This window comes from Callorhinus ursinus, unplaced genomic scaffold (assembly GCF_003265705.2).
Source record: "Callorhinus ursinus isolate GAN/ISIS: 27379988/994484 unplaced genomic scaffold, GSC_fseal_2.0 scaffold8, whole genome shotgun sequence".
Taxonomy (NCBI): Eukaryota; Metazoa; Chordata; class Mammalia; order Carnivora; family Otariidae; genus Callorhinus; species Callorhinus ursinus.
Genome location: NW_027397070.1, coordinates 5,111,284 through 5,138,183, shown reverse-complemented (window position 1 = coordinate 5,138,183; position 26,900 = coordinate 5,111,284). Strand labels below are relative to the sequence as shown.

Here is a 26,900-nt window from a genome sequence, read left to right as displayed (position 1 = left end):
AATAAATCTTTTTAAAATGTGAAATGTACAATCTTCTCTTAATTTCCCTAAAAGAAAATTGCCTGCTTTCTACTGCCTCTCTACTTGCCTTCTCCTAGGCTAGGGACAGAAGTGCTGCTGGTGTGCCAGCTCCAAAAATCTGATTTAGGCAATTTATCTATATTATAGATACTACTCAATTATTCTTCTCTGAATCATTGTATTTTCAGCTCTCCTTCTCCAGAGATAATCACCATTCTCAAAACTAGTAGGAAAGATTACTTATTGTCTTCACTCTGATTTGCTATTGAAGCAGCAAAGCTGTGACAAAGGTACACTAGAAAAGGCTATAAGTGAGTAAATAAACATAGTTTCTCACTGACTGTCTAGTTGCTTATGGAGGTGCATCAATAGTTTGGTGAGAAATACAGTGTATGCAGAATAAAATATTTGCCACACTGAAGGATTCCAGAGTGTTTTATACCATTAGGCTTTAGAAGAAAAATATACATCCTCGAGGTCTGACATATTAAAAGAAATATGTAAATATATATATATTTATTCATTCATAGACACATATGAATAAATATATATATATTCATTCATTCATTCATTCATTTTTTGCTGTGTAACACCGATATTCTCTTATTGCATTAACAGACTTTAAGAAAATTGGGCCCTGGTCTGTTCAAGCTTTATGCTCTTCCTATATTCAATGGTATTTTTAAATCAGATGCTCAGTCTTTATAAACCAGATATTAATCTCAGGGATAAAGAATTGTTGAAGTATGGGCATCCAGTTACACTGCACTGTCACTCTGTAAATATTTGTTAAATTACATTGAATGCATATTAGAGTATAATCCAGTCAAAACTAGCAAAAATGAGATATAGATTCCAAAAGAGTAACATTTCATTATGGACTTTTTGCTGTGATTTAGAGCACTCTGCTTTTTAGTGTATATAATAGTGGAAAGTGTGTACCATGTAATAAATGAAATCATACAAAACTGGCTTGATACCACAACAAATTAGGTATTTACAAATGAAAACTACATTTATGTCAACAGAATTAAACATTAACAGCCAATACCAAAATATTCCATCATTTACCTGGTAAAGTTACACACTGAGTTTTGTATATTTACTACCTTTACCTTTACCACAGAGTCACTACCACTACATATAGACATATAGTTTTTATTTTCTCCCAGTCCCAAAAGTTGGTAATAAATATTGATAAAATGTTGGTGATAAAAGTTTAAGGAACAAGAAATGCTTTTTGCAGAACAGTAAAATATTAGTTTCCATGATTCTCAGACACTATGTGTTAGTGACTAGAGCTTAATCTTTACCTTTCAACCAAAAAATCTTTTGACCACATTACCCCAAAATTAATCCCAGTAATTGTGTGTTAGCTTGGGATTCCCTTGAAAAAAGAGCCTGAAGTAAGGGTTCACATACAAAGTGTTTCTTTGGGAAAACAATGAAATATAGAGGAGTGGGAAGACAGAACAGTGAAAACAGGCAAAGAGGAAAAGCCAGTTCACGGGTCCTTCATTGAGCTGGTTTCATTGTGGACAACTGTGGCTCAATTCCACTGGAGTGGTTCTGTATATCTCTGTAGAGTGTGTCCCAGCATTGTCTGCCTGTTATACTAAAAAGGAGAGTATTTTTTTGCCTTTCCTTTCCCTCTGACATATCTTTAATTAAAAGCTAAAGAATTTCTTTTTTATTTTATAAATAATATATTATTCATTGAGTATTATACATGACAAAATGACTTTTCTAGATAATTACTTAGTCCACATTTCAGATGACCAAGTAAGACTCAAAAACATTAAAGAAATTCCCCAAGTTTATCCAGTAGTAAGTGGCAAGGCCAGGACTTAATTTCCAATCAGGAAAAAGATGGTACAATAAAATTAGTATAATACACACGAGTTTAATGGAGGGATTATCTATAAAGATATCATGTAGGAAAACTACTAGGGATAGTGCAATGCTTTAGTGACAGGATGGAGAGAGAGACAGTTATATTCTTATATCTGAAGGCATACAGGAAAGAAACTACTACCGGAAACTGGAAGGAGGGCACAGCATGAAGACCACATTGATGGGAGCTGTGGCTTTTGGCAGTAGGACACAGCCAGCCCAAGGACAAGACAGTGTGAATAAACAATCTACAAGAAGCTGAGGAGCAGGAGGAATACGACAGTTCATGACACTTCAGCCCATTGTTGCAGGCTAAAACAAGGTGGAAATGAATAGAGAGTGGATCTGAATAGACCACGAAACAAACAGAAGGCATCTACTACAAGAAGACCATCAGATTCCAAAGCCATATATTTATTCACTAAGCTATTATGTCATTTTTTTTATTAAAGAGACATTATATGATATAAATATTTGTTCAGAAAGTTTGATCTGCAAGCTAATGTATAAAAAACATAAAAAACATAGGATGCAGGTGATGCTGGAAGTAAGGAAATCAGGTTGATTTGCAATGATCAAAGAGAAAGTACTGAGGACCTTCAACTGTTGTTGCAGAGTGTATAGATCACAATTATGCTGTAGAGGTAGAATCAATAGCACTTGACAACTAAATCGCAAATACAAATATAAGATAAGGGAGAGTAAAAAGGTCATGTCAGAAGCATAAGTGTCTTACACAAAAGGACACTATTAAAAGAAACAGACAAAATAGAAAGAGGAGTAGGTTTAAGAAGAAACATGGTTATTTAATTTGGGGACAGACCCTACTTGAATGTACAGACTGTACATTCTAATGTAATGTACTAGTGAAAACATCTGCGTTGTTGGAAATGCAGCAATATATCTTTGGGAAGAGGTTAGAATTTAGGATACAGTTAAGGGAAGTCATCTGCAAAGAAGTAATATTTATAGTCCTGAGTTAGGATAAGAAAAAACAAAACATATAGGGAGAAGTGCTTTCTATGTAAAATTTTCCTATGTAAAATTTAGGCAAAAAGCTAAATTCACTTCAAAGACAGCAAATTTAGCATTGTATCTAATAACCTAAGTTCAAAATATACAAAGCAAAAAATTAACCAAACTTAAAAGTATAAACTTAGAAATTTACCTTTAGAGAGAGACATTTTAACCTTAGTAATTGATTAATCAATCAAGTAATCTGTAAATTTACAGATGATTAGAATGATACAGTTTAACAAGATTAATGAGTATATAGAAAAATACTGCAGTCAAAACTCTTCTATGGATTCTCTTCAAGAACAGTTGGGAGGAAAAAAAAACAACAAAACTGAATATGTATGCTTTCTGTATTAGTCAAAGAAACTGACTTCAAAGAAACTGACTTCAGAGAAACAAAACCAATAGGATACATACAGATATATATAAGAAGAGATTTATTATAGAAATTTGCTTGCATGGTTGCTGTCAGCAAGCTGGAGAGTCCAAAGACCTGAGAACCATGCGGCTACTGTTTTAAGTCCCAGAGTGCAAAGGCTCTAGAACCGCTTCAATGACCAATGTCAAGACAAGACAAAAGTTCTGCCTCTAGAAGAGACAGCAAATTTGTCCATTCACATTTTGTTCCATCAGGGCTCTCAGAGGGTTGGATGATGCCCACCCACATTGGTAAGGATGTATCTCTTTACTTAGTCTACTGAATCAAATGCTAGTATCTTCCAGAAAAACCCCCACAAACATACCCAGAAATAATGTTCTACCAGCTATCTGGGGATCCCTTACCCCATCAAGTTAATACATGAAATTAACTACCATACTTTCCTAGGATTATATTTTTAAAAACTTAATTCCCATCAGATAAATTAGAAAATGTAAGGAATAAGATTTTAAAACCTTGAGAAGACACAATGTGACAATATCTTTAAGTGTTTAGGACAGGGAAATTTTTTTTTTTTTTTAAGGGGTCATAAGGATGCCTGGGTGGCTCAGTCAGTTAAGCGTCTGCCTTCGGCTCAGGTCATGATCCCAGGGTCCCCTGCTCAGCAGGGAGCCTGCTTCTCCCTCTGCCTGCTCTGTCTGCCCCTTCCCGTTTGTGCACACGCTCTCTCTGACAAATAAATAAAATCTTAAAAAAATAAAAAACAAAAAAGATAAAAATAAAAAGGTGTCATAAGTACAAACTATAAAAAAGGGATTAGATTAAACTGGAATTGGAATTATTTAATTGTATATATCATGAATGTATCAAGAAAATGAAATGACAGCTCAATAAGATATGTCACACTCTGACAAAGAACATACAAAATATGTATTTAAAAATTCCTATCTGCCAATTACAAAAAGATCAATAATGCATAAGAAACACATAAAAGACACACATATGCAGATTATAGGAAAATATAGAGAAAGATATTAAAAATCATCATTAAACAGAGAATACAACTATTATGAGATGCCATTTATATCTACCAGATTAGCAAAAATTAAGAGTATGACAATACATTTGTTGGCATACATTATAATTATATTATATATTATATCATATCTATTATACAGATATACAATTATAGCATATATAATATATAATTATATTATATATATAATAGTTAGTTGCAATTCCTTACTTTATTTTAGAACCTGGAAGTTACATGAAATGCTTCCTTTCATATACTTGGTATGGAAGGAAAAATCAATAATGCAATACTGAAACTCCAAATAAAGTTGTTTACAAATTAAAAAAAGAGAGAGAGAGAGAGAGGTGTTTATAAGAATGTTAAGGATATCCCCCAGGAAACTTAAAAGGGATGATCTAAATGAGATTAGTAGGTATAGGTTTTGTCTAATGAACTGAATCCCACTAACATAGGAAAACAGAATTTTAAAGATAATAGTATGAGGAGAAAATACTAGTTTGGTCTGGATTGGACATATACTATTAAAGAGAAATCTTTGTTCCCTCAACTTTTGTGGAGAGAGAGCAGGCTGAGGAAACTACTCAGCTGCAATACATAGGCTTTCTACTGCAAAGGAAGGAAGACTCGGAGGGCAAAACAAGCCTGGAAGTCAGAGCCAAGAGTAATCCCATTTTTTTTTTTTTTAATGAGAAAGTATGTAATGGTTATTCTTGCTGCACCATTATGTTAAGTTTGTCCCACCATTGTATTTGAGTGGTATAGAATAGACAATTTATCTCTTTAGTTCCCACATCTTCAGATAAAAAGGAATTAACTGTAAAGCTGCAATCAAGGAACCGCACCTGAGGTTCCTTATTTCCACATACACTTGATTTAGATAATGAAATCCTAGACTCCAAACCTGAGGCTGTAATGGTTTGAAAATCTGGAGGGCCCTGAGAGAGAGGGTGAGTGCATTTTTCATGTAGCAGAGATGTGCACTAGTCAGAGGAAGGTCTGAGGAAGCACATTGTATTTTTCAAGAATGGTCTGAGCAACGTATCTGATCCCTCACCTGGTTTGGTGATTTGAGCACCTTTTCACGTACTTGTTGGCCATTTGTATGTCTTTGAAAAAAAAGTCTATTCAGTTCCTCTAGCCAATATTTTTTAACTGGAATGTTAGTTTTTTGCTATTGAGTTGTAGGAGTTTTATATATTTTGGATATTAATCTATCAGATGAAGGATTTGAAAATATTTTCTCACATTCCTTAGGATGTCTTTTCATTTTTTGAATGGTTTCCTTTGCTGTGCAGAATCTTTTTAGTTTGATATAGTCCCATTTATTTTTGCTTTTGTTGCCTTTGTTTTTTGTGTCAAATCCAAAAAATCATTAAGAATGATGTCAAGGGGCTTACCACCTATGTTTTCTTCTAGGATTTTTTTTCTTTTAGTATTTTTAAGGTTTCAGGTCACACATGCCAGTCTTTAATTCATTTTGCATTGATTTTTGTATATAGTGTAAGACAGTGATCCAGTTTCATTTGTTTTGCCAGTGGCTATCCAGTTTTCCCAACACCATTTATGGAAGAGACTGTCCTTTCTCATAGTATATTCTTGACTCTTTTGTCCTAAACTAACTAAACACCTATGGCTTGGGCTTATTTCTGGACTCTATTCAGTTTCATTGATCTATCAATATCATACTGTTTTGGGTGCCTGGGTGGCTCAGTTGGTTAAGCAACTGCCTTTGGCTCAGGTCATGATCTTGGAGTCCCAGGATCAAGTCCCACATCAGGCTCCCTGCTCAGCAGGGAGTCTGCTTCTCCCTCTGACCCTCTTCCCTCTCATGCTATCTCTCAAATAAATAAATAAAATCTTTTAAAAAATCATACTGTTTTGATTACTATAGTTTTGTAATATATTTTGAAACCAGAAAGTGTGAGCCTGTCAGCTTTGTTCTTCTTTTTCAAGATTGCTTTGGCTATTTGGGGTCTTTTGTGGTTCTATACAAATCTTAGGGTGTTGTTGTTTTCATTTCCTTGAAAAATGCCTTTGGAATTTTGATAGAGATAGCACTAAGTCTGTAGATTGCTTTGGGTTATATGGATATTTCAACCATATTTCTTCCAATCCATGAGCATGGGGTATCTTTCCATTTATTTGTGTCTTTTTCAATTTCTTTCATCAATGTCTTATAGTTTTCAGTGCACAGATCTTTTATCTTGGTCTTCTGATAACATAAAGAGTCAATTAACACATATTTTTATGTTATATGTATTACATACTGTATGCTTACAATAAAGTAAGCTAGAGAAAAGAAAATGCTAAGAAAACCTTAAGGAAAATACATTTACAGTATTGTATTCATTGAAAAAAATCCACATATACATGAACACATGTAGTTCAAACATATGTTGTTCAAGGGTCAACTATAATGAGAACCAAATAAATTAAAATTCCAGAAAGTGGAAAACTTGTCAGAAGTGGGCTGATACTCAGCAACTGTTTTGTGGGTTTTTTTTTTTTTATTTTAATTTCTCCCCACCTTGGATGGAAGATGGGCTGGGGGCCAGAGGACTCATTTACGATTTTGAATGAAAACAAGATCGAAGTCTGACCAAGCCGAGGGCAGCTTCTGGGGAAGAGATATCCAGCAAAGCTTTTAACAGTTTCCAGAGCCTAGAGTGAACTGGAGACTTGGAGAGACTCTAGAACACAACCAGATTTCCCCTCAAGCTGAGAATTCAGAAGTTTGGCTGAAAGCTTTTGCAAGGCAGAATGAAATGTTCCCCAGTCATGGGGTCCTGAGGAAAAGCTGCCAGAAGAAGAGAGCCTGAAACAAAGCAGGCAAAAGACGAAAGCCCTAAAGGGGTGTTGGACTGACGCTGAGTCTGAACAGCTTCTTTGCACACACAGTGTGTTCCAATGCTGGGTGCAGTTTGAGGGTAAGAATCCAGAGTTGGGGGGTGCCTGGGTGGCTCAGTTGGTTAAGCGACTGCCTTCGGCTCAGGTCATGATCCCAGGGTCCTGGGTTCGAGCCCCGTATCGGGCTCCCTGCTCAGCTGGAAGCCTGCTTCTCCCTCTCCCACTTCGTCTGCTTGTGTTCCCTCTCACGCTGTGTCTCTCTCTCTGTCAAATAAATAAATAAATAAAATCTTAAAAAAAAAAAAAAGAATCCAGAGTTGGTCCTGCCAGGTGGCTGATGGGGGCAGAGAAAGCAATTATTTTAGCATTCAGAAACTGTAGTGATACAATTGACAACTTAAGGAACCTCAAACACACAGTCAGTTTTCACTTCAAAACACTGTCCAAATTATGAAGCCCTATGGAATGGGAAGCTAAAAAGCTAATTAAAAAGCTCTGAAGGTCAGTACTTAATATATCGAGCTGAGCAGAGAAAGATCTGTCAAGTTCCTAAATCAAAATACACAAGAATACACGGGCAACTCAGATACATAATCAGTCTCATTCAAACTGTTTTCCCAGCTATCTCTCAGCCTAATTCTTGAAGGGACTTAGGTGACCAGAACATTATTCTGCTTGCCCAAAACATGAAAGAAATAATCCTTTCTCTTAGAAGATAATAACATCTGCAGTTTCCAGTATTATTTTATAGACATCCTTTATTACAAAATAAAAATTACAGACTTAGTCAAGGTTATTTGAGCAATAATCAAATATCATACTTAATGGAGAAATTTTAGCACTTTTACCTTTGAGACTGGAATGAGAAAAAGACTTCTATTCAAAGTTGTAATGGGAAGTAAAAGACAGCTCAAGAAAGCAAATAAAAAAATTATAAGAATTATGAAGAAATAAAAGTGCCCAAGAAATTTATGTATAAATTTTAAAAAATACTGTAAGACTGCAAAATACAAGTTCAATATGCAACATTTTAATTACTATATGCCAGCAATAAATAGAAAATGAAATTTTAAATATCATGAAAAATATTATCAGAAATTTAATACATGATGTAACAGACCTCAATAGAAAATAAAAAACATTACTGAGAGAAATTAAACAAATACCTGAATAAATGGAAAGATGTGCTATGTTCATGAATTAGAATATGTAATGTTAAAATTAAAATATATGCAGAATAGATTAAATGAATGTTGAATAAAATTTTCATGAGTTATTTTTTACAAAATAAGAAAACTGATTTTCAAATCCACAGGAAATACAAATGGTCAAGTATATATACAGCATCCCTGAAGAAGGTAACAGAATATATCCTCTCTCAATTCTCTTGTGGAGGTTCTAAGTCTGAAATCAAGGGGTCAGCAGGGCCATGCTCCCATGCTCCAGAGAAGAACCACTCCTTGACCCACCTTTTGGTGGGTCCTAGCATCACTTAGCTTGTTGACACATCACCTCAATCTCTACTGCTAGCTTCACCTTGTCTTCCCCTGCATGTCTGTGTCCTTGCCCCTTCTTTTGAGGACACCAGTCATCAGATTAGAGCCTGCCCTAAATCCATGATGATTTCATATTTAGATCCTTTACTAATGTTATCTTCAAAGACCCTATTTCCAAATAAGGTCACATTCTGAGATTTCAGATGGACATGAAATTTGGGGGAATGCTATTTAAGTCACTACACTTAAATTTGTTCTAGGTGTTATAACAAATAATGAAAAGCCTTAATTTTTTTTATTATCTTATAAAAGTGTTTATTGGGCTGAAAGTCTCAACCCATTAGTATGTCAAGAAGAAACAAAAATTAATGAAATAGAAAAGAACAGCAAATAAGTTAAAGACACATAGTAAGGATAAATATTGTTCAGCAAAATTCTGTTTCTGAATTCATATGTGTATGTGTGTGGTCTGGAAGTAAATATATTTCTTAGAGTGAGTTGTTCCTTAAATGACTTTAAGCTATTACACTAGAACAGATCTTCCTAACCATCTCTAAATTGGCCCAAGCTCTTTTTCAAAGTACACATCTGAAATTCACTTGTGTTTGTAGACAGTTTCTGGGTTTTTTGTTTTGTTTTACTTTTTGTTTTCGCTCCCTCTACTCATTTCTCCCCCCATCTCTGGCAACCACCAATCTGTTCTCTGTATCTATGGCCTTGTTTATTTTTTTTTCTTTTTAATATTCCACATGTAAGAGATCATACCGTATTTGTCTTTTGCTGATTTCATTTAGCATAATATCCTTAAGGGCCATCCATATTGTCACAAATGGCAAGATTTCATTCTTTTTTATGACTGAATAATATCCCATCACACACACACACACACACACACACACACACACACACAATTCCTTTACACATTCATCCATCAATGGACACTTACACTGTTTGCTTATCTTGGTTATTAAAAACAATGTTGCAATGAACATAGGGGTGCATCTATCTTTTCAAGTTAGTGTTTTCATTTTCTTTGAATGAATACCCAGAAATGGACTTGCTGGATCATATGATATCTCTATTTTTAATTTCTGAGGAACCTCCATACTATTTTGTAGAGTGGCTGCACCAATTTATATTCCCACCAACAGTGTACAAGGGTTCTCTTTTACACTTGTTATTCCTTGTCTTTTGGTAATAGTCCTGGAGCTTCAGCTTGAGGGATAGGCTTCAGGTTTGGTATACATCTAATGGCCTGTAGAGCAGCTTAAAAGAATACAGGCCATGGATATCATCTTAGTGCTGTCCCTCTGCCATGCTCCAGTTCACCAGTATCTCCCAGAAGAGAGCTTATATACTTACCTGGAACCCTGATTTATACAACTGCTGTCCAGGGGACACTGCCAGATTGCCTGATTCTGGTGGCCAGCAGGGCTTATGCTTGTGGTCCCACAGCATACTGTGGGATATACTGACATACTTTTAAAAGCTGATGCCTGAAGGTCTGGCTTCCAAATAGACTCAATCTAGATGCTGAGATCCTCCCCTTAGGGACACTGACAGGCCTTGGCACATCCTCAACTACTGTGAGCTATTAAAAATATATTAGGCTGTTTGGAAAAACACAAAAATTTGAGAGATGACAAAGAGCTGAGGCAGGATTGAACAGCAAGTTTAATCTCCCACATGAGGCCACTTCTTCAAGACTGGGAGAGCAGTTGCATCATCCACTGTATAGAAACCAACATAGGAGTCAAGCATTATGAAGAAACAGAGGAATGTTTCAAATGAAAGAACAAGATAAAACCTCAGAAAAAATTAATAAAATGGAGAGAAGTAATTTACCTGAAAAGAGTTTAAAGTAATCATCACAATGATGCTTACTAAACTAGGGAGAAGAATGGGTTAACAGTGAGAAGTTCAACATACAGATGGAAAATACAAGAAAGTACCAAATAGAAGTCACAAAGCTGAAGAATGTAATAACCAAACTGAAAAATACACTACAGGGGTAACATCAGATTAGGTGAAGCAGAAGAAATGACTGTTCAACTTGAAGACAAGGTAGTGGAACTCACCCAATTAGAGTAGCAAAAAGAAAAGAGAATAAAAAAAGTGAAGATAGCTTTAGGGATTTATAGGACAACATCAAATGGGCTAACATCATATTATAGGGATCCCAGAAGGAGAAGAATGAAAGATAGGGGCAGAAAGCTTATTTAAAGAAATAATGGCTGAAAATTTCCCTAACCTGGGAAAGGAAACAGACATCTAGATCCAGGAAGCTCCAAGAGTTCCCAATAAGATGGACCCAAAGAGGGTCACACTGAGATACAATATAAATAAAATGTCAAAAGTTAAAATTAAGGAGAGAATATTAAAAGCAGAAAGAGGAAAACAACTTGTTACCTACAAAAGAATCCCCCTAAGACTATGCAGACTTTTTCAGCAGAAATTTTGCAGGCCAGAAGAGAGTGGTATAATATATTCAGAGTGCTTAAAGGAAAAAACAAAAAAAAAAAACTCTTCCAACCAAGAATACTTTATCTAGCAAAATTATCATTCAGAACTGAAGGAGAGATAGAGTTTTCTGGACCAGCAAAAGCTAAAGAATGTCATCATGACTAAACTGGTCTTATAAGAAATGTTAAAGGGACTTCTTTAAGCTGAAAAGTAAGGGTGTTAAAGAGTAACAAGAAAACATATGAAAGAACAAATCTCACTGAAAGCTAAATATATAGTGCAGGTAGTATGGAGGTTAAAAGACAAAACTAGTAAAAATAATCATGATGACAATAAATAGTTAAGGAACACACAAGATAAAAAATGTAAAATGTGACATCAAAAACAAAACATTGATAGGGAGAGTAAAAAAGCTGACTTTTAGAATGGGATCAAACTTAAGTTGTTATCAATTAAAAATGGAATGTTACAGATTATACATAATACTCATCATAAGCACAAGCAAAAACCTACGGTAAATACATAGAGAGAAGGAGAAGTTTGATTGATTTGATGACTTAAAAAGTCATCAAACCACAAAGGAAGAAAGCAAGATAAGAAAGGAACAGAGAGGAATTACAAAAACAGTCAGAAAATAATTAACAAAATGTCAATAAGCACATACCTAACCATAATTACTTTAAATGTAAATAAACTCCAATCAAAAGACATAGAGTGGCTGAATGGATAAAAAGAAAAAACAAAAGAAGACCAGCTATATGCTGCTGCCTATAAGAGACTCACTTTAGATGTAAAGACACAGGCTAAAAGTGAAGAGATGGAAAAAGATATTATATGCAAATGGAAACCAAAAGAAAGCTGAAGTAGTATAGCTGAAGAATATCAAACAAAACTGACTTTAAAACAAAGGCTGTAATAATAAAGATGGATGTCATATAAATGATAAAGAGATCAATCCAAAAAGAGGATGTGCATTTATAAATATTTATGCATCTGACATAGGAGCACCTAAATATGTAAGGCAAATTCCCCCTAAAGGGAGAAATAGACAGCAATATAATAATAGTAGGTTATACCTACTTACATCACAGGATAGATCATCTAGTTAGAAAACCAATAAGGAAACACTGGACTTGAATGACACATTAGACCAAACAGACTTCACATATACACAGAACATTCCATCCAAAGGCAACAAAACACACATACTTTTCAAGTGCACAAGGAACATTTTCCAGGATAGATCATATTTTTTTTAAGATTTTATTTATTTATTTGACAGAGCGAGAGACAGCGAGAGAGGGAACACAAGCAGGGAGAGTGGGAGAGGGGGAAGCAGGCTCCCCACCAAGCAGGGAGCCTGATGCAGGGCTCGATCCCAGGACCCTGGGATCATGCCCTGAGCCGAAGGCAGACACTTAATGACTGAGCCACCCAGGTGCCCCAGGATAGATCATATGTTAAGCCATAAAACAAGTCTTAATAAATTTAAGAGGACTGAAATTATATCAAGCATCGTTTCCACCCACAATGGTATGAAACTAGAAATTAATTACATGGAAAAAAACTGGAAAGTTCACAAATATGTGGATATTAAACAACATGCTACTAAACAAAGAAATGAAAGAATAAAAAAAAACCTCGACAAATGCAAATGAAAATATACTAAAATTTGTGTGATGTAGCAAAAGCAGTTCTAAGAGGGAAGTTCATAGCAATAAATGTTTACCCAAAGAAACAGTCTCAAATAAATAATCTAACTTTATACCTCAAGGAACTAGAAAAAGAACAAAGTCCACAGCTACTAGAAGGAAGGAAATAATAAATATTAGAGCAAAAATAAATGAAATGGAAACTGAAAAGGTAGTAAAGATGATCAATAAAACTAAGAGCTGATTCTCTGAAAAGATAAACAAATTTGGCAAGCCTTTAGTTAGATTCACCAAGAAAAGAGAGAGGACTCAAATAAAGAAAATCAGAAATATAAGACAAGTTACAATTGATACCACAGAAATACAAAGGATCATAACAGACTGTTAGGAATGAAAACACACCTTGCTCTTAATTCTGTAAGCACCCAAGAAAACTAAACAAAGGAGTCTGTTACTTAGACACCATTCCCAGGATTATCTAACCAGGAAAGATAAAATGCACTATAACTACAAGAAGAATATACAGTGACCAGCCAGGACATGCAAATTATTAGTTCACTGGACTGAGAGGATATACTCAAAAGGCTTGTCAGATGAACAGAGCAAGAGTGCAACGAAGCAGTCAAGACTGCTTTTGAAGTGCATTTGGGTAAAAGGTAGATGTGGGACAAAATGAGCACAGGCTGTCTGCAGTTGTTTTTTGCTAGGTGTGGCTTGGCTTCAATAGAGTTGCAACATGTTCTTACAGAAGTCAAAGCACCAGGGGCGCCTGGGTGGTTCAGTTGGTTAAGCAACTGCCTTCAGCTCAGGTCATGATCCTGGAGTCCCGGGATTGAGTCCCACATCGGGCTCCCTGCTCAGCAGGGAGTCTGCTTCTCCCTCTGACCCTCTGACCCTCTTCCCTCTCATGCTCTCTGTCTCTCATTCTCTCTCTCAAATAAATAAAATCTTTAAAAAAAAAAAAAAAAGAAGTCAAAGCACTGGCACACAAAACCCATCCTTACTCATAAAGAGCTTGAGTTCTAGAAGGAATCTCTGCAATTCAGGGATCATTTAATACCTCAAAATCCCATGAAACTTTTTAAAATAAAGGAATTTCATCCCATCTCCAAATTTCTGAATTAGAATGTCCAGAGGCTGAGAACTAGCCATATACACTTTTGAAAAGTTTCATAGATGACCTAGAGAACTACAAATTAGAAGAAAAGATTATTAAGAAAAATGCTGTTCATGTAGATTCTATCTTTAGTAGAGTATTTGCCTTGAGATTCTGTGTCGATTCTACAAATTGAAAGTAGTTATGAGAATGAAATATATGTCCTTAGGAAAGTCAATTCAAGTAACACTGGTCACTGTGACTGGGGATATAAAATACAATCTACCACTTCTGCTCCAGGAGCCCTCAGTCCAGAATTTGCTAAAAGGAAAGGTATAATACCCACCTTTGACTACTGTCCATTTGAGGTCATATTCTTAGCTTTCTTTCAGATTTATCTCCAGGAAGAATAATATTTTCACCATAGTTAAATGCCTCCATTTTTCCCATTCTTTGAAACTTCCTCCAATGAGTAACCAAACCACTTATTTGATTTGGCTATTTTTTTTTTTTTAAGTTTCTGGAGTATGCTCAGCATGACCTCCACATCTTATTACTATTTTATGGGAGGTCATTAAGTCTCCTTCTCAGAGATGAAGTGAAACTTCATGTGGGCTCCAGTTTTCTGACTTTGATGATGATGTCTCCTAATGGTTTCCTAGTTTTCAGATTTGATTACATTAATGTAATATATTTCAGGCACTAATGATTTTATCTTTGAAAACCACATTTAGATCACATAAGAACTCCCTCAAAAAAGGCTTTTTATGAAAATGCCACCCACATTTTCACTTATGATGCTCTCCTCCTCATCATCATCTTAAATCCTTAAGGAAACATTTAGCAAAACTTCTCATAGTGAAGACTTCTGTCATGGGCAAACAGTTAAATAGATGCCAACTCTTCCAAAGCCAGTGCTTGCTGATGCTTGCTCCCTGGCTGGCAAAAGAACCTTTTGCACAAATGCTAAGAGGTTTCTTGGCTCCACTATGTACTATAATTCACCCTGTTATGGAGGAAAACAGCTGTTTTGTGATCTTGGTCTGGACATCTGCCATATTGTCATACTGAGTTAAAATCCCAACTCGCCTCTCAGCACTGCAGTTCAGTCTCTAGGCTATTGGATAATGAATGGAGAGAATCCTTGGACTTTCTCTTTTAATTCATTGACTTTGATTGTCCTAACTTATAGCATGTTTTGTTATTTATCAATAGCCAAACTTTTAGCAATACATAGCAATAAACACATCCCTTGAAATTTCATGTTTCCAAATCAAGATGTTCAAAGATAACCACGGTCATTATAAGTGAATCTCCCTGAACACATTTCATGGTTACATGTAACTTCACTGGCTCATGTTGACACCTTATTCCCAAACCATGTACACTGCTCAAGTAGCTGGCATCAGCACTTGGTTTGTGTGCAATCTGATGTCAACAAATGGCCCTCAATGCCAGTTATCATATATTTGTAATGTACCCAAATAAAGATTGCTGCTGGAGAAACATCACTGAGAATTCTGTTACCATCACAAATGTGAAACTTCATAAAATGAAATTGCATTTTAAAATTTTAATCTTAAGGGGTTTTAACATGAAGTACACAAGACAGTTGAGAATTTTGTATAATTATTCTCCAGAATAACATAAGTATATCCTGAAACAATTCACATGGAGTAGTCCACTTGAAATTCAGGTAATACAGTCACATCTTCTTAACAGTGGTAGGTACATATAAAAAGGAAAAGAACATAATGAGACACATTGGGAAGAATAAAGATATCACTTCCTTTCATAGAGATGCCTCAATTTCTAGATTCCTTTGGATGCATTTACTATACCACTGTGAGATTTCACTAATCTAACCATTGCACCATGGAACAATCCACTAATAACTCACAAAGGATCATCAAACTTCATTTAAGGCAGTTAGTAGTTTATCAAAGGGACAAAATGTTAATTCCGTCTCCAAATGGACTTCCAGGGCATGGAGATTCTCAAATCTGCCAATCAGAGGAGGAAGACATGTATATACATATGCATTTCGATCACTGAATGTAAGTAATGACCATTTCATCTAAAGGGCACAATTTACGTTCTGCTCGTTTCTTTAGTACTCAAAGCCTGGTTTGTTTGTAGTTAGATAATATTACCAAGCCTTTATCAGTAAATCCTGATGGATTTAAGATTATCTAAAAATTACTTAAGAGAGTGAAATACTTCCCCAAACTCTGTGACTACTTTCAGATATGGACAGGAAACACGGCCCATATTTCTTGCAAATTATAAATCATAATTTTTCCACAGGAAGTTGAAGTCAAAGTCACAGTACTGAACAGTAGTAATGAAAGAGTGTTTCTAGGAAGTAATAGCCACACAGAAACGACTGGAACAGATCACAATTAATCCAGAGCCAGAGTGGCTTCCATTGGTGCCATACAGTTGCAGGGACACAAAGTTATTTCCTTATGTCTATGCACAACAGCCAATTCCAGGCACACGTTCTAAATTCCATTTCCAGCACTTGGAAAAAAAGAGTATTTGTAAAGAGATGTGTATAGATCTAGTATAATGTCACTAATTCTTAAAGAAAGCACAGGATGAGACACAGTTCACTAGTTATAATTTTTTAAACAATTTTCAGAAAATTTATTTTGTTGGTATTTATTTTATGAGGGAAGATTTTTCCTGTACTTGAAAGTCTGTTGCATGTAAATGTAGTAAACATTAAAAGGACAAGTATTTCATGAGAAATATTTATAAAATACTTCAGATTCATTAATAAAACACTTTAGAAAATAAATATTTTGTGTCATGGCAATGTCAGCAGGAATAGATCCAGTAATTATATAAGGCTTTTGTGCCCTGTCCTGAAAACACATCATTCTAAAAGAGGACATGAAAATGCATGAATGCATAACATAAAATGTCTACTGCTAAGGCAAAAAAAAAAAAAAAAAGCGCACTTGTAGTTCTTCAGTTCCCAACATGAGCCAATGTTTGAGAAAAGAAATGTGTTTGCTTTATACAATACTGTTCACAACCAAATTATCCCAAAGTGCTTTACAAAGTAATTAGTTGGAGACTAGTATGAGAGTATGTAGGCAAATATAGGAGCCATTAAGACACTCAGCAATAGCTCACACACTGCTTTGGACATTAGAACCTGTTTTATTGAGAGTGGAGATGTTAGTTCAATTATAGAGTAATTTAATAGAATAATTGGAATTCCTCTGGGTCTAGTAAGTTTTACAGATCATCAAAAATGATAAGCTAACTCCATATATTTTTTTTAATTTCTAAAAATATCCAAGTGTGAATTAAAACATATATTTTCCCTCAGGTAATTTATTTATAAGAAATTATTGCTATGAGGTTAAATTATAACAGAAAACACTATGTAATTCTCTCCAAAAGATCCTTAATAGATTTGCTAAGGACATATTATCTCACAAATTATTTTCTTTACCTTCCCCATTGACAAACACTTCACTTGTTTTCCCCTGAGCTTTGTTTATGCAAGGATTCAACCAGAAATCCTTTTCTCTCTTCTCAACATATTTAATCCTTACCCTTCCTTTAAGTCACAGTTTATTTTTTTAATTTTTTTAAGTCACAGTTTAGATGTAACTTCTTTAATGAAAAAATCTCTCAATGGAAACATCTACCTTCCTGGTTTTATATCACATGTTTCTTATATCTCTCACTGGACCATGGCTCAAGTTATTTTGGGTTAGCATTTACAGTTTGAGAATAAGACCCATGAGGACAGCAATAATGCCTGCCACCTCATTTATTCCCAACACATGATCAGACACATGGTCTCCTAAGTTCATGCAGATAGCAGTCTGGAGGATGTACTGTCAGGACCTTCTCTAAGAAAGCACTGCACCATGATGCACAAGTTAAACAGCCAAGCTTCTGGCTTCTACCCTTTTACCAGCCTGAAGTTTCTTCCTCATCCACACATGTCCTAAATTCCTTTGATCCAGGGGCACTCTCTAGACACCATTTCACACATAAACAACCACTTACAGGCAGATATGGTGACATAACTTCTGTCTTCATCTTTTTACCATTTTGAGTGGCAGACACAGCTGGCTAGGATTAGCTGAGTGGCTGCCAAGTTCTTACTTTCCTCTGGTCCTCATGTCGCAGTATGGACTGCCCTCAGGTGGCCCCTCTTTCTCTACAGAAGCAATGAATAAGCAATAGACAAAATAATAAAAGAATAATTAGAGAATAAAAAGGGGAGTTGTAGTTCTACCTAAAATGCATCATAAAATGTTAAATTCCTTTTGCTCTAAAACCTATCTCTGTTTCCCACATGGTCGTTGAATGTGCATGGAGGAGGCCCTACTTTGAGTGTTTACTCAATAAAGGCTATGAAATAAAAGGTTTCTGTTAAGCAGCACCATGCTTTGTCAGTTTGGATTTTGCAGTCACTTTTTTTGTCTTGGGCTTCACTTTGGAAGTCTTTTTGGCCGTGAAAGGGTTTCTAGTAACAGGTGCAGCCTATTATCGGCGAAACTAGGTAAGTGCCACGGCATAGTCTGCACTGCAGAGGCTAGTTTAATTTCTGTGCGTACAGCCTACAGTTCTTTAGCCTATCTGACTAAGAAAACACATCCCAGGCCAGAAGACAATCTATCGCATTTCAAGGCTGAAGCCAATTGCCTCAGATGAACTGTTACACTGCAGCCACCAGGGAATATAGAAGCTGCTGATATTACCAGTTTGGGCTCTCTTGTTTATCAGTGACAGACAACCAACCCAAACAAGTTATTCAAAAAGGACTTGATTAGCTCACCTACAGAACAGGTCAGCCTTGATCCTGGGGCTCACATTAATGTTACCAGGATCTGATCTCTCTTAAACACTTAGCCCTGTGTTCTTGGTGTTGGCTCCATTCTTTGATAGGAATTCCCCTTATGGTGCCAAAATGGATGCAATGGCTTCAGCTTCATATCCTGTAAATGCAAGTTCTATAGTCCCAGGAGATCTCTGATTACAAGTCATTAGCTCTGACTGTGTCAGGAGATCCCCACCTCACCCCAGCCCCCGAAACAATTACTCTAGCCAAGAGAATGCAGTGCCTAATTTCAGAAGTTGGAAAGGAGTCAAATACCATCAAATAAGCAAGGGCTGAAAGTAGAGGAAGGGTGGTTTACTGAGGGAAGTCAGGGTGCCATTTGGAAGGTAAAGAGGGAACAAAAATAAAGGCCAAATTGTAAAGAGCCGCTATGCTATAAATATAAAAAAATTTCTTTTTTGCTTCACTAGGGGTTTAATGCAGTACCAATGACATTCTTTGTGACATAATTTCATTTATTTCACTTTAGGTGGACTTTGTATAAAAATTTGCATAAACATTTAGGTAGAAAATATTGTCCTCACAGACTGATCTACAAATTCACATATCGATAAAATATGTAGGTATACTTAGAACATTATGAGCTGTTAATGGTATTTTGCCAGCTCTCTAAGTTCTGGAAGCCTCTTTGTGTGATCAACACCCTCTAGGATGAGCAGATTAATCTCTCTCAGTTGAGTTAAAGTTTCTAGATATTGAGAACTCTTCCATCAAACTATTTTCCCCAACTTTACAATTTATTGAAATTTATTGAGCTATTAGCTGCTACAGATATAATGAACTGCAGAGACAAATTCTCTGCCCTCATGAAGTTTAATTGGTGTGGTGGTATGATCAATCTGCATTCTGAAAAGATCACTCTTATTGAAGCATATGTAGGGAAACTAGTTAGGTAGAAACTACAATAGTGTAGGTGAGAGATGAACCTAAGTTTAATTTGAACAGAAACACATGAGATGGAGCAAAGTCATAAGAATAGAAAGAAAATCTGTAAGACTGTTGAATCACAGACCTGTACCTCTGAAACAAATAATACATTATATATTAAAAAAGAAGAAAAAGAAGAAGATAGGAAGGGAAGAATGAAGTGGGGAGGAATCGGAGGGGGAGATGAACCATGAGAGACTATGGACTCTGAGAAACAAACTGAGGGTTCTAGAGGGGAGGGGGTGGAGGTGGGTTAGCCTGGTGATGGGTATTAAAGAGGGCACGTTCTGCGTGGAGCACTGGGTGTTATACGTAAGCAATGAAACAGGGAACACTACACCAAAAACTAATGATGTAATGTATGGTGATTAACATAATAATAAAAAATAAGAATAGAAAGAAAATCTGAATATAAACTGTCATTAACTTGCCAATGGCTAAGAGGTGAGGCTGCTGTGCAGTGGGACATCAACGTTGCTTCCTATATATCTGACTTAACAAACTGAATGGATGGTCCCATACTCTCTAATAAGGAACACTGAAAGAGGACCAGGTTTGAGAGATGCCAGATATTTTTACCTCTCTTATGACTCTAATAATATATCTTGCATTTTACTTTTAGTTCTGGGCCTACCTTATTCTCAATCACAATATTATTGCCTCATTCAGTGAGAGATCAAGTCTTAAGAGTTTCATCTGACCCTAAAGCCATCATCATGCCTGGCTCATAGTAGTACCTATTTATTGTGGCCCACCTACTTTTGTGGACTGATTGACTAAATTAATGAATAAGCAAATAAAAAGCCATGTATTACAGTATCTAAAATATACTATCACATTATATACCTTTCTATTCACCATTATGTTTTGCAGGATTCCTCTTTAAATGTTTTTTTTTTATTTATTTATTCATGAGAGTCAGAGAGAGAGAGAGAGAGAAAGAGAGAGGGGCAGAGGCAGAGGGAGAAGCAGGCTCCCCGCCTAGCAGGGAGCCCGATGGGGGACTGGATCCCAGGGCCCTGGGATCATGACCTGAGCCGAAGGCAGACGCTTAACCATCTGAGCCACCCAGGCGCCCAGGATTCTTCTTTAAAGAACAAAATTCTGAAATTTTTGAATAACTAACTACCTTCAAAATATGATCAGTCTTCTAATTGATTATAATAATTTATCCCCCTTTAAGAGGAAGGCTTTGTTTGTGTTTTCCAGTTTTACTGATATAACTGGCATATGTCACTGTCTGGTTTAAGATGTGTGGCATAATAGTTTGAATTACATATATTGTAAAATGATTACCACAAGTTTAGTTAGCATCTATCACCTCTTATAGATAGAGGAAGTTTTTAATCAAACAAGAGGAGCAAGGAAATTATACGGGTAAACATAATGAATAGAAAGGCAACCATGTACATCTTTTCTCTTGTACAAAGCTAGGGAAGGCTAGGTCAGAAAAGCCAGTTTCAACACTTACTGTCCTTTCTCTTCCCCACCCCCCAGCATTAAAAGCTACATGAAGTGGGAAGCACTGAACACAAAGACTAAAAGAGCAGGCAAGGGAAAGGTAAATAAGGACCTAGTCTCCACGTTAAGGTATTTAGATTTTATCTGGAAGATGGTCATTTGCCTTTGTTCTCTTTGCCTCTGAACTCCCAAAAGTACTTATTTTTAAATGTTCATTTGACTATATAAGTGCTTTATAACTGACACTCTATTATACTATCAGATTGTCAATTATTTCTTCTTTCACTATTTAACTTTTCAAACGTTTGTCATATTTGAGTCATAGCTAAGCCTTTGAGTTGGAGGGCTACCTTGATCTTCTTTATAGTCTGGTCCTTTCCCTTACAACTGTCTTAATTATAGTTAGCAGTTGTTTGATTGGTAGGCTTCCCATTAGTTTTATTATTAGGTGGTTCTTATCCTTTCGGTTGTAAATGGTTAGCCTTTAAAATGTGAATAAAGAACATATTCTGACAATGTCCCTTCCACCATTTCAGCTTTACTCTCATGTTCTTCATGGGTTGGAGTTATTCTCAATCAAAAATGATTTCAACTCATAAATCTCCCATATAACTTCAGAGGGAATGGCTCCTAAAGCACACCCTCAGGGTTATTTTTTAATCTTCTGATCTTGTAATCACTAGAGCTCAAATAGTTCCCAAGTTACTCTATAACTTTTAGACAAGCATTGATTTATTTTCTGAGTTTCATCTTGCCAGACCTCTCATTTTAAAGATTGCTTCAAAAATGAGGTCTATGTTACCTTAACACTGGCTCTTTCCTTGGTACATGCCCTGCTGTTAACTGAATACATGTCAGAAACATTAAAGACATATATAGGGCACTTTCTATGCTAATCATTAAACAGACCTTATGTTTTTCCTCTCAGAATTACCTTGGGTAAAATAGCATTGTAGACCTGGGCTAAAGGAACTGTAACATTTTCTAATGGAATCTCCAAATGGCCCAGTGTTTCTCAGTCCTGGCTTTGCATCACATCACTTGGAGTAGAGTTATAAAAATATGCATGGTGTAAGGTGCACCAGAGATATTGTCCTGGAGTAGTGCCTGGACATTAGTGACACCAACAATCAGCCAGGCTTGGGAAGTATGTTGCACAAGTCAATAAAATTGTTTTCTTGTTTGGCTGCTTGGTTTGATTTTTAACAAACAAGAATCTAAAGACCCTAGGTTCAAGTGGGTTTGCTAGTAATTACCTTGTGAGTTTGGGTAAGTCATTTCATCTTTCCAAATCTCAGATTTTTTCCTGTAAAATAAAAAGTTTAGATGATTTGTTTTAATCCTTTATTAGGCCAACAAATTTTATCTACTAGATTCCAGACACACTAAATCCAGATTGGATACAACCAATATCAAATAGTCACTGACCCTGGTTCATGACTTTTTAAGAAGTAACTATCATACCAGCAGTGCATTTTCATTTACAACTGAATTCTTACCAAAATAAAATTTTAATTGCACAAAAATTTTATTAACTGCTATTCCAAACACTCTTTCTTTCACCTTTCTGCTTATAATTAATTGGTTAAGTAATTAAATTGTTATATTACTCTGAAGGATTTTTGTAGTTAGAGGTCAGTGTTGGTTTCCTTTATTTTAAACACCCTATAGTTTCACTGTATTTGGGTAGAATAAAGTGGATTGCAACCAGCTTTAATTTAGTTGCAGAAATGAATAATACGGCAGAAAACATGGCCCAGGAGATAGGAGCTTAGACAAGTGAGTGTATATTTAGAGCAAGATGAGGAACTACATCAGCAAGTTGATTTCCAATCCAGGAAAAGCTGCAAGTATGATCACCCAAATCTTGAAACTCAGGTCATTGGTGCCATAATGGTCCATCCTAGAAGATGATATCCTGTCGAAAACCTGATTATCCAGATCTGGTGGGCCATCTGCATACACTTTACTCATCATGTCTCTTTATATGCACTCATAAAAGGAACAGAATCATTCACACTCCCATTACCCTACTTTTTGGAAACGTTATTGTCATTTTTATCCTCCAGTTCATCTCTCTTAATCTTTTTTTATTGTTATGTTAATCACCATAGTTTTTGATGTAGTGTTCCATGACTGTTTGTGTATAACACCCAGTGCTCCATTCAATACGTGCCCTCTTTAATACCCATCATCAGGCTAATCCCTCTCCCAACCCCCTCCCCTCTAGAACCCTCAGTTTGTTTCTCAGAGTCCATAGTCTCTCCTGGTTCATCTCCCCCTCCGATTTCCCCCCCTTCATTTTTCCCTTCCTGCTATCTTCTTCTTCATCTCTCTTAATCTTGATAGTATTCGCAGCAACCACTCAACTTCCTCTTAAGTTTTAATGTCTTCCAAAATAGGCAATGTTTTACCTTTCTCTTTCATTTGCCTTTTTCTTCTATTTCTCCCAAACAGATAATGTGGACCTTCATGGTTTATTATATAAAATCTTCCAAATGTCCTGATTTATAAATTATGGAGTTGCATATATATACAGATATTTGAACACTATTGCTTTGGATCAGTTGCCCACTATAAGCCTCAGTAACTGCCCTCCACCTTGTCTTATTAGTTAACTCTTTGGATTCGGTTTGGGGTCTGAGTATACTTTGAAGTAAAAGAAAATTAGCAATTTGGGGTGATCCTATATGGCATTCATTCTGCAGAGAAGACTGAGTGTATTTTTAGGCACTGCATGTTTATAACCTAATTTTCCCTCATTACTTTACAGAGGTGACCTTGTTCTAATACCTCCGGCACCTGATGTTATAAAAGTGAAATTCTTTTCAAACCTGCTCCGTTAATGTGTTCCTGCTCAGAAACAAATGCAAGATAACATTAACATTCCTGCCACAAAATACCTGCTAATTTGCTTGCAGTGAAGATAGAAAGCTTTTCATTACATATCATAAACTTCATTTATGTAGAATGAGTCACCAGGCTTGCTGAAAAGCCAATGAGCATCTAATCTCTAATGGTGCCTTCAGCTCTAACATCAATCCTCCTAGTTCAACTCATCTTTTATCAGCTATTCAGTCTTTTTTTTTTTTAATTTCTATCCCGTTACAAAATTGTGTTGTTCTTCTGTCAAAACAGCTTTGATTTATGCTTTTTTTATATTACAGCTTCAGAGAAGAAAACACACACACACAGAGGAATATGCTATTTTCTCATTAAGGTCAGAATAAAATCTATTTGACAGAAAATGAACAACTTGGTTTCAAACAAATGATGACATTACTAAGTTCATAAAAGTTGCATTCCTGATCTTAAATTCTGCTTGATATGTGTCCCTCCATGTTGCTTCTCTTAAGAATGATCTGTAGAGTCCTGTGCAAATTTATATGCCATCTCTAGGCATAAGAGAAAAACAGAAAGAAGCTTTCAATGCCTTGGTTTGTTCTAAACATATTAAGACAATGGATTTTCAATTATGGTTATTCTATTAAAGTCATATCCTAATGGCATACTATCACTGATGAAGTCCTCTCTTAATCTCAGAACTTCCCTAAAGATTAACCCTGGAGATCTACTTTGTGTCAATCTTGGATCATTTCCTGAGGAGGGAAAAAGTTGTGCTTTATATATCAAACTCTAACTATAGGTTTTCACTAAATACCTTTAATAGATACTCTTACTTATTAGATACAAAATTCCTGAAGAGTTTTAGGGACTCAGAAAACCTCACAGAAAATGAACTCTTTTGCACTGGCAGAATTAGGTAGCAAGTTAAGTTGAAAGCAGTAAAGTCAATTAAAGTCAGGCAAAGAGTGTGTGTATAGAAGGTTGAAGATATTCCATCACTTTGTTTTAGTGGCATATTATGCAAACCTTAGAAGATTTTTTTCCTTTTCAACAACTTTTCTTTATCCTTCCCAACAGGTGAACACAGAGGCATTTCCTTGCTGTAAGAGGCAGAGCCTGAAGTCATTATGCCCAATTGTTGTATCCTAAGGCCCTAATAGGTCTTCATAGCATCCTGATGAAAAACACAAGGTTCAGTGAGAAATCTCCCTCGAATGAAGCCTCGTCTTATTTGTCTGCAGAAAAAGCATACACCTCTTCAGAGGGTGACTGCTCTGTGTGATTAAAAATGAGATACAAAATAAAGTGTATGGTAACCAGCTGGCTCCAAGTGACAATAAAGTCACTAACACCAAAGGTCTTGGAATTCTAATCCAGACCTTCTCCACAAGTTTCACACCTCAAATTATGCCTTCTTGAGCTCAGAATTCGTGGATGTGTACACACAAAGATTATATGGAAATAATGCCCTTAATATGAAGGTTTCCTGCTTGATTGTCAGCTCTAGTAAGTGTATTAAAACCATCCCATCCTCAATTTTTCTAAATCTATGTTCTTCCTTAAGACTCCAAGTTTCCCCAACATTAAATTATTTATTTCTTCAACATCACCAAATTAGAACATAAAACCAGAATCCTTAATTACTTATTTACTTACATCAGATATTTTTATGCATAAATGAATACTACTATGGTACATTTGATGCTGACAGAAAGAGAATCTATTCTGAAACAATCTATAAGTAGTTCTGTGTTGAGGATTTTGCTATACCTTTCTTTGTCAAACACCCTCATTTCTTTCTGGGAAATTTTCCAACCCTGGGAAATTTACATTAAAATTACCATAATAATGGTGTGCAACTTCTATCACTATACACTTCCCAATGTGTTAATAAATATGCCTTTTCAGGTCCCTATAACAACACTAAAGGAGGTAAGATATGTGGTCAACCAATACAACCAATACAGGAATTTTGGTTCATACATAATTCAAAAGATCTGATTACTAGCTGCAGCTAGTATCCAAACACTGGTTTGGATAAGTCACATAACCCCTTTGAGCCTCAGTTTCTTCAGTCACTAATTTAACTAATGAAAACAAACAAACTATGAGCTATAGGTTGTCTGGAAATGAATAAAATAGAATCTATACCTTCAAGTTATGATATAGTGGAGACTCATATATATTTAAGACAACCTATATGATCCTAGATATATAAATTAAGGTTTGTAAGACCAATGTAAGGAAAATTATGTGAGGAATAGCCTTGCCACATATTGTGTAGATTAAATAACAAAAAGGAATTTAAAAAAGGTACACATTATGAAAGTGCAAAGAATTATTGTCAAATGTCATTCTAGTAAATAGTCCCAATGGCCCCCAAAGATGTCCACATCCTAATCCCTGGAACCTGTGAATATGTTACCTACATTATAAAAGGGGTTGTGCAGGTATGCTTAAAGAGTATGGAATGGGGAGACTATCCTGGATTATCTAAGTGAACCCAATGTAAGGGTCCTTCATAATAAAAAAGGGAAGCACAAGAGATCAGCATGATGAGGTCTGAGAGAGACTCACCCACTAATGCTGGCTTTCCAGGTGAAGAAAGGCAGCTATGAGTCAATGAGTCTGTGGATGGCCTCTAGAAGCGACAAAAGGTACAAAAACAGACTCTCCTTTAGCCCTCCATGAGGGAATAGAGCCACTACCTTGATTTTAGCCCAATGAGACTTGCGTTGGGCTTCTAAGCTACAGAATTGTAAGATGAGATTGGGTTGTTTAAAGTCCCGGAGCTTGTAGTAAACTGTCACAGCAACCATAGGAAACTAATATACCAGGCATTAAGCTGCTTAATGTCAGACTGAAGATATTCCTAGGAACTCTGCCTCCAAG

The 26,900-nt window shown here is 35.9% G+C and overlaps 1 long non-coding RNA gene across 1 annotated transcript in view; it reads right to left on the bottom strand.

The window, feature by feature from the left end:
• The window catches only part of LOC112821851 (uncharacterized), a 50,604-nt gene that overhangs the window by 22,024 nt on the left and 1,680 nt on the right, over positions 1–26,900 (bottom strand). The window contains exons 2-3 of the long non-coding RNA XR_003207563.2: positions 22,418–22,467; positions 17,936–18,089 (exon numbers count right to left, since the gene is read on the bottom strand). This is a non-coding gene — a long non-coding RNA (uncharacterized lncRNA). The remainder of the gene's footprint in view (positions 1–17,935; positions 18,090–22,417; positions 22,468–26,900) is intronic.